This window comes from Pteronotus mesoamericanus, unplaced genomic scaffold, assembly GCF_021234165.1.
Source record: "Pteronotus mesoamericanus isolate MK-2021 breed Mesoamerican mustached bat unplaced genomic scaffold, CSHL_Meso_final contig_182, whole genome shotgun sequence".
Classification (NCBI taxonomy): Eukaryota; Metazoa; Chordata; class Mammalia; order Chiroptera; family Mormoopidae; genus Pteronotus; species Pteronotus mesoamericanus.
The window spans coordinates 21,318,656-21,328,019 of NW_026555078.1; the positions used below are offsets into that span (position 1 = coordinate 21,318,656).

Here is a 9,364-nt window from a genome sequence, read left to right on the forward strand (position 1 = left end):
ATTGACATGCAACGATGTCCATGACATACTGTTTAGTGAAAAAAGCAGATACAGCACAGTGTATATAGTGTGATCCCATTTGTATTAAAATATACATACATATGTTTACATGTGCATACAAATGTCTGGAGAAACATACGCCAGCCTGTCCACAGTGGTCCTCTCAGGGGAACGGAGTGGTGAGAGGAAATGCATCTATACACTCCTGTCTGGTTTGAATTTCTTACAAGCCTGTAGGACTCTTGTAATTTTTTAAAAACCTAAGAAAGTAAAACAAAAACACATGCAAAAACTAGTAAGGATATTTCAACATTGAAATAAAAGGGAGATATCAATAAGCCAAAAGAAAAAAGTCACGTATAATCCTTATTCCTCCTTCCCTGCTTTGAGGCATCCACTGTGAATATCTTGTTGCAAAGCCCAATCTATTTTTTAAATATGTCATGCATACATTAAATTTATTTTCATAAAAGGAATTTTATTATACATACTATTTCAATTTCTCACCTAATAATACACCATGAACATCTAAGTCAATAAAAAGACATCTCTCATCATGTTAAATGGCCATGTACTTATTTAGGTTGTCTCCTTTTCATGCTATTTTTTCTAAAGGCTACTGTCACCCTGACCAGCTAGCTCAGTTGGTTAGAGTGTCATCTTGATACACCAAAATGGCTGGTTCAGTCCTCAGTCAGAGCACATACAACAATCAACCAATGAAGGCATAAATAAGTGGAACAACAAATCAGTGTTTCCCTCTCTCTCTTTCCCTTCCTCTCTCTCTCTCTCTCTCTCTCTCTCATAAATCAATAAATAAAAAAATAAATAAAAATATATATTTGAAAAAGTAAAAATAAAAAGGATACCGTCAACATCCCTGAACAGCTATATCTTTGGGCACATCCAGTATCATGTCCTTAGGACAAATTACCAGAAGTGAAACTCCTGGGTACAAGGATATGTAATGTTTGTTAAAGATTTTTATGGATGACCCCAAATCACCTCCCACCAAAGCCTTGCCAAGGCCCCGCCCACAGCAGCAGGGACGGGGAGCGGGGGGGGGGGGGGGGGTGCCGGGGGGAGGAGCCAGGCTGGTCTCCCTGTCGTACATCCCCCTCAAGTTAGACCCACTCTGAAATTTTTAATTCATTTGGAAGCTGAAAAAACTTAATCTCTGTCATTTTAATGATCCCTCCTTTAATTACTACTAGAACCGGGCATTTCTTAATGTTTCTCAGTCATCCATTTGTCTTCTTCATATGTTTTTCCAATACTCCCACTGGGGTATTTGTCTTTTTCCTATTGATTTGTAAAAGCTCCTTATACATTAAAGATATCAATCACTGCCTTTCATATATGTCATTTTTATAGGTGTGTTACTTTGGTTTTTTTAACTTTATGATTTTTTAATGCAGAGACGTTTTTAAACTTCAAATTAAATGAATTAGTGTTCCCCTTTATGGCGTCTCTATTTGGTGTTATATTTAGAATATGCCCCTACTCCAAGACTACATAAATATTTACCAGTATTTTCTTCTAGTGTGCCACTAAACTCTTCAGTGGCCCCCCCTCCCAAAAAAAAAGAATGTGGAAGTCTCCTTGCAGGACGTCTGGTCTTGTCTAAAACATCCGTGAGATATTTAGTCTCCGTAGTTAATATAAATCCCATTTCTCTGCAAGATTCAACCCTGACCCATCCACCTAACCCTATGTGCCATTACTGGCCTAGCTACCAAGGGAAAAGTGTTACTTTGGCAATACACTCACAGCACAGTTATTAGACCTGTAAAACATGATAGTATGTTTTATGTATTAACCCTGTAAAACAAAAATAGTAATAAACATTATGGGCTATTTGAACCCAGAGATGTCTTTTAAGCTGGGCCGTGTTGGACATGACCAAATTCCAAGGACCTTTGGCGTGGATCAAATGTCTCTGCAGGAGTTTTGGGCACGGCCAAATGTCTGCTAATCACTAATCAAGAAGTTTACTTAAGAATTAAATCAATTTCAGTTTATACAAATAATATGAAGATATTAAATAAATACCCCTGAGTACTGACGACCACACACCAAGACTGGGGCGTATTTGCCCTCAGCCCACCCCTGCACCGTCACCAAGCCCGGGGCTCCTTGGCTGGCCTAGCAGCACGTAGCTGGGCTCCAGCCACGCAACAGCACCACTTACCCTTGGCAGCAAGACTCAGGCTTCCAACTGGTCAAAGGAGGGCTGAGGGTTGTTTCAGTGTGAATATCCTGAACTTTTTTTTTCAGGCAGACTGAGAGTAGGGGTAGAGATGTGACTAAAGTTTGGAGAAAGCTTAGACCCATATCATTTCCCTACCTGGATCATGGCAAAACACACCCAGGGCTTCCCATGCCAACTTGAGGAAATGTGAGGAGCTGTTCCTAACAACAGGAGAAGCAAAGAGTCCAGGCAGCAAGTCAGCACGGCCTCAGCTTCATCTTGGAAGTGGGGAGGGCTAGCTGCAAGGAAGGAAGGAAGGTCGGAAGCTGAGTCAGCCTCTGTCATGGAAAAAGCCCACACCTGTGGGGTTTCCCACGCGTTAGGAGACAAGGAGATCCACGGCCTGCCTCATCATATCACATCACTGCCACCTCCACCTGGTCGCCATGCTGCATGGCCCGGTGATTTCGATGGGTTTTACAGCCCCGTTTCTAAAAGTTCAGCCCCAGCTGGTGTGGCTCAGTGGACTGAGCGCTGGCCTATAACTCAGTCACCAGTCAGGGCACATGTCTGGGTTTCGGGCCAGGTCCTCAGTTGGAGATGTGTGAGAGACAACCACACATTGATGTTTCTCTCTCTCTCTCCCTTTCTTTCTCCCTCCCTTCCCCTCTGTCTAAAAATAAACAAATAAAATCTTTTTTAAAAATCAATTTAAAAAAATAAGATGGTTCATGGGGAATAACAGTGTGGGGTTGTACTCCAGGGTAATTCAATGTCTTGGAGCTGGACATAGACCCAACATTGTGAATGTACGAAATTTTAAAATGGTTAATTTTTATTTAAAAAAAACAAAAAGTAAAATGGTTAATTTTATGTTATGTAAATGTTACGTCAATTTTGAAAATAAGATGATTTGATACAGTGGATAAATAAAAAACTAATACCAAAGAATCATTTACCTTGACATAGAACAGAAATATCCAGTTAAAAACAGAAACTGGAGGGAAAGTTCATTTCAAATAGCAACCAAAACTATGAAATACCTAGAAGCAAACTTAACAAGAAATGTGTGAGATCTGTGCATTTAAAACAATCACATTTAATTTAAGGGCAGGACAGAAATAATTTGAATATATATGGAAAGATTTGCCATAATCCTAGATAGGAATTCTAAATATCATGTAAATGGTAAATCTACCCAGAGTGTTTCATAAATTAAATGCAATTCTTAATCAAAATCCCAAAATTGTTTTCTGGAACTTGGCAATTTTACTCTATAATTCATTTCAAATATGGAAAATAGGAAATGCAATCTCTGTAATTTGCCCATAATCCTAAACAGCACACACACTCTTTTTGGCCGTCTTCCTGTATGGTGTTATGTGTGTATACATTTTGGGAAAAGCTATAAAACACAGTGGCAGAGATCTCAAGCTCTGAAGTCAGTTGATCCTGACTCTGCAGCTTAAGGTCATAAGGCTGTGCATATGACCTTAGCCAGATCACTTAACCTCTCTAAACTTCAGTTGTCTCTGTTGCAAAATGGTGACAATATTAATACCTACCTCATAGATATGAGTATTAAGTGAAATTTTCATGGCTGAGTACTTAGCCTAGTATTTCAGGAGTAATGGATTTCAGCCTCTACACACACCCCAATTTGCCGCCCCACCGCCCCGATCCACGCCCCAGCCGCCCAGCAGTCCCCAGGTGCAAGGCGATCCCATAAGAGGTGACTTGCTGCCATCTGGTGGCAGAATTGGTAAGGGCGGCTTAGATTTTGTCTATTGGTTTGATTTTTCTGGTAAACACAGAATGTGACCTATCAGGCACAAGCAATCATTTTGTTCTCTTTTATTGGGATATAATTGGTATGTAACATTGTGCAAGTTTGAGGCATACAACATGTTGATTTTATACACCTATCTATTGTGATATGATTGCCATTGTACCAATCATTTACTTAACGCCTGTCCAGGAGCTATAGGGAACATAAACTAGACCAAGCTGTACTCCTTCCCAGAACCAGACGAAGACATTTGGGTTCCTGGGAAGCTAATGATGACTTGGGTCTCTTCAAACCTGTTTTAACTATGTTTAGTTGTAATAAGGGTTCTTATTTAATAAAAACAGAAATTATGTATTTCCTTATGCTCAAGTAAGGAATGTCCTACATGTATTCATATAAAGCTGTAATCATTCACACAACAATTTTACAAGCATACCGATATACAACAGTGTCCAAACATGCTTAAAAATTCTCGTGCTGACTTTGTCAGCAAAATGGTTCTAACTTTCTTCTATTTCTTCTTAGCTTTCTTTTGTAATTTTTCTAAGTGGGCAACTTTTTTGCCCAGAGGTAAATTTAAGGACTTATGATGGAGATAATACCTCACCCCTTATTGATAATGCTTTTTCCGTGACTATTTGATTTCAGAATCTTGGCTGACTTCAGATGGCTGTCACAGCTGATACTGTGACATAGCATTGCATTGAACAGACTGCATTCCCATGGCACAAAAATATTTACCAGATCCAGTTTGTTGCTGTCAAGGACTATTTCATATTCCTGATCTAGGACACTACATGAGAGAAAGTAGGACCACTTTTCTTTTCCCCACGTGAACAGAGCTGCATTGAGAAATCTAAGCTGACACTGGATTTCCAATGTATTCCAATAATTTCTCTAAGTGCTTATATGTATTATGAAGGACTTCCTACATCTAAATAATGCATATATGTCCTAAAGGTAAGTACGCATTACCCAGATCAAAAAAGAGAACCTTGGCAATGACTTCTGGGATGCTGCACACTGTACCTGTCCCCCCACCATGGGAAACCCAATCCAATAATGTTTCCGTATCTGGTGTTGGTCAGAGTGCCTGGCTGAAAGGCACATAAATCAACTTCGATGGTCTTAAAAGGGGGTGTTGTTGAAAGGAGAGAGGGTTTCCCTTAGAATTAAATTCATAGGAAGCTGAAGGGTCAGATCAGACTTAAACAGGCAGGAAGCAGCAGGGCTGGGCGTTGGCCACCCTCGACTCAGGGTAACTGCTCCCCAGGCAGGAATCCCTCTTACCTTTGCCGTTAAGGCAGCCTTCACTCCCAATAAAACAGTTTTCTAACCCTGGGCCCTGTGACCACAGCAAGTAAAGTAGGTGGCTTCTGGGAGTTCAAATCCTGAAAACTGTCCACTGCAGTGAGTGCCCCAGGGCTGCCGGCCGGTTCGCCCCACCGGTCTCTGCTCTGTCCCCCAGATTTCCACCTGGGAGGAAGGCCACGGAGGCAAACAGAGAACTGAAGAGTGCGTGGAAAGGGTCCTGTGAAGTTGCCAGGTACTGATCAAGTGCCTCAGCTCAGTGCACACCAACGTGACAAACGTTCGAAGAAGACACCGCCTTCCTAGGACCGTTGGGCCTCCAACAGGATGGGGAGGATTCCAAAACAACACCAAGTCTCCCTAAAAGTATGGATTTGAATCCTGTGGGGCATGCAGGGCTGCTAAGTGGTGTGTGGGTGTGGGTCTGTGTGTGGGTGTGCGTGTTTTGAACAGAGCTGTACTTTGGGCTGACAGTCAGACTCAACTCAAAGAGCTCTGTTGGGCGTGGCATTGAACTGGCTCAGTTTAGACCGCTGTTTGGATTCTCAGGGGAGAAAGGTAAAGGGGGGCCTGGGGGCACCTCCAATCCCTTGGCTTTGTATAATTCCCTTCCTTCCCCCTCCCCTGAGGAGGTACAGCGACTGTTCGGAAGGAAGCTTGGCATCAGGGGCCAAGCGATGCCTGTCAGCCTTTGCCTGCCTCCTTCTCTCAGGAACCCAGCTTCCAGCCGGCAGTCTGCACTCAACTCAGAACCTCCAGCTGAAGTTTTCCAGGAGTTCTGGCACGCCCTCTCCTGAGTTTCTGCTGCCTCACCAGCCATTCATTCTTCCTCAGTTTTCTTTACTAGATCTTCCTCCTTTTCCCCAACTCTAAATGCTGGGAGAGCTCAGAGCTCTGACCCCCGACCTGTCCACATCCACGTTCATCTCCTGTGGTCCCAGCACCGCAACTGCCGTCCACACATGGATGGTCTCTGTCTTTCCCTCTGAATTCCAGCTCCATAGTTAACCCTCTGAGTGAGAGAGAGACCTCTCACTCAGCATTTCCAAAATGTATTCATGACTTTGCTCCTTCCTCGGCGTCCCCCGTCTCTGTAAACGGCACCACCAGTAAACCAACTGCCCAGCCCTCGCTTCTTACCCCTCGGGCTCTCAGCCGCTCTGCTTTCAGAAACAAGGTTGAACCGATTCATTTCTTGGCAACCCCCCATCCCCCGCCCCCGTTCACGCTCTAGTTCAGGACTGTTCACAGAAACCTGATGCAAGCCACATATGCAAGTTCACATTTTCTAGAAGCCAGATTTTAAAAGTAACATGAAACTGGTCAGATTAATTTTAATAACACATTTTTATTAACCCAGAGTAGTCAAAATATTATCATTTCAACATGTAATCAATATTTTTAAAAGTTCTCAATGTGAAATTCAAATATATAAAATTTAGATGGAAAAAAGTTATCATTGTGAAATTTAATTTTCTTATTTTTGTAATAAATCTCCAAAATTCAATATTTTACACCTGCAGCACACCTCAATTCAGACTAGCCACATTCAGGTGCCCATAACCAGCATGTGGCTGGTGGCCTCCGCCGGAGGGCGCAGAGAGATTCTAAGAAACCTTCATCTCTGGTCAGGTTTATTGCAACAGCCTCTGTGTCCGCACTTGCTCAGCTGAAGGCGTTTTCCACGAAGCAGCCAGATCTGACAGGTCACTTCCCTCTTTAAAACTTTCCGTGGTTTCTTGCCACTCCAGAGATAAACTAGAAGATCTTTTCCATGTCTGACAAAGCCCAGCTGTGGCTCCCTCTCTTACTCATCACCCTGACTTCTTGGCTTGTGTCAAAGCCACACAAAGCCACTTGGCTTATGACTTCTTACCCTGGCTTCTGGCTCCTGCTCTTGGCAGCTTGGCTCCCTGAGCCTCCTTCCCACGCTCCAAAATGCCAAGCAAGCCCCAGGCCCAGACCCTCTCCACTTATCTCCCCTCTGCCCGGGACACTCCTTGCCCACTCATGGGCTGTTGGTGCACCTACTCCTTTTACCCCAGCCATGAAGTCCCTTGAAATGCAGCCAGGCACACGCCCTTGAGGCCGCAGGATTCAAGGGCAGGGGTCTCCTGCCTCGGTCTTCTCTACCCAGATGAGCCAATCTGCCCCCTCCACTCAGTTGCTGCTGGCCAGAGCAGGAGACCCTGGGAAGGGTCTCCCCAGGCCCCACTGGGAAGAAGCACAGGTCATCTCTGCCCTAAGGACCCCCAAATTTATCCAGGTGACCGTGCCCAACCCAAGGTCGTGACCCTGGGGGGGGGGGCAGAGGGGACAGGACACAAGCAGATTTGTTTCTCTCTGGCTCCCTCTCTGATCCTCTTCCTTCCTCCTCCCAGATCTTCTGAAACCTGTTTAGACCTCAGTCTTGAAAACAGCCATCAAGACTTCTCTCTGTTTTGAATGTCCAATAAAAGACAAGCAGCACTCACCGAGTTGTGTGGCTGCAGAAGGAATCGATCCCAGTCAGGGTGCCTACGGAAGGCGACCACTCAATGTTTGTCTCTCACATAGATGTTTCTCTCTCCGCCCGCCCTACCCCCAACTTCCTTTCTCTCTAAAATCAGTGTAAAAATCTCCCCAAGTGAGAATTTTAAAAAATAAAAGAAAAAAAATTTTTTTTAAAAGCAAAGTATCCACATGCTTCTTTCTCTCTGCACTTCTGAAATCCTCCTCTGAAGACCTGAGAGCTTACCAGCCAGGCAGGGGCGGGGCCACAGGATGCAGGACAGTGTGGGCTTAGGGAGTGGGAAGGTTAATGCGCAGCATTAGCATCTCGCCACTTATTAGAAGGTATTCCTGTTTAAAGATATTCCTATTGCAAGATACCTCCCTCAATAATAAAAATAAAAAGACTGGTGCTAAAATGATCCATTATATAATGCCATGACACCACGATGTGTTACAAATTTACTTCTTGTTGCACACCCCTCAATTGCCCCGGGTGTTGGGAGCGGGCGGTGAACATTTGTGGGCAGAAAGAAAGGCCCTGACCTCCCGTGCCCCATAATCCAGGACGGCGCGGTGCGCTGCCTTGGTGTGTGCGCCTGCGGATTTCTCGCAGCGAGCCTGCGGGGCTGCAGGGCTCCAGCCTGCCCACCTAGCCACATTCATGGCGAGCACAAGTTAGTGCCAGGAATGGCGGGAGGAGCTGGGTTCACGGCTGGCAGAGAGAGACGCACACCTTCCCAGATTGGTGGTCTCCGTGCGGTTATTGCTCATGGGCTCACCTGCACGTTTGCTTATGGCCATTTTGACACAATCCAAACCTCTTAGGCTTTTTCGATTAGATTCCAGCCAGCATTTATGGAGGTTTGGAAGCACCTCCACAAAATCCTGGGTCCTCTAGGAAGCTGGTTGGAAACCACCAGACTAAAATATTAACCATGCTTATCTCTGGGTGGTGAGATTTTTGTTTTCTTCTTTGTGCTTATCTTTATTTTCTGCCTGCTCCAAAATAGGCCATATGACTTGTGTTATTTTGTTTAAGTCTTAAAGTAATCAATCCCTGACCCTGCAAATGCCACACTCTCCACCTGGGACCTTTAGTCTCCCATGCACTTTGCCCCCTCCTTTGCCACGGAGTGTTTGCTCACATTTATGAGCTGGTAGCAAGCACCTCTGGGGGTGAAGCTGACCTTTCCACCAGCCCGTCCGCTTTCCAGGCTGAGGGGAGCAGGAAACACGAGGAGCGTGGCAATAACCCCAGCCTGAGTGATTCCAGGAAGATAGTGAAGAACTTCAGTGAACGTTGTAAGGCACAGGGGGTTGGCTTCCCTTCTAACCCATAATCATCAAGTCGGCAGATCCTGGTCCATGAAGGACCTAACGCCCTCCACCCACCACTGCCTCCTCTCACCGGTGTCCACGTGACCTATCAGCTCTCGGAGATGGGCCACATTCTCCAGAATCAGCATCACCGTGACTACCAGGAAACCTGCTGAGACTCCCAGCTGTGCCGCATCAAATTCAGGCCTTGGCAGGTGTATTTTGTGGGACAGGAGGAGTTCAGAAGAACCCCAGGCCTGGTG

The 9,364-nt window shown here is 44.8% G+C and overlaps 1 long non-coding RNA gene across 1 annotated transcript; it reads right to left on the bottom strand.

Moving 5' to 3' along the window:
• Window positions 1–202: 202 nt before the first annotated feature.
• Window positions 203–9,364, bottom strand: LOC129065747 (uncharacterized). Its single transcript, XR_008528617.1, has 3 exons — window positions 9,193–9,364; window positions 2,348–2,490; window positions 203–260 (listed from the first exon to the last, which is right to left on the bottom strand). It is a non-coding gene; the product is annotated as an uncharacterized LOC129065747 (long non-coding RNA).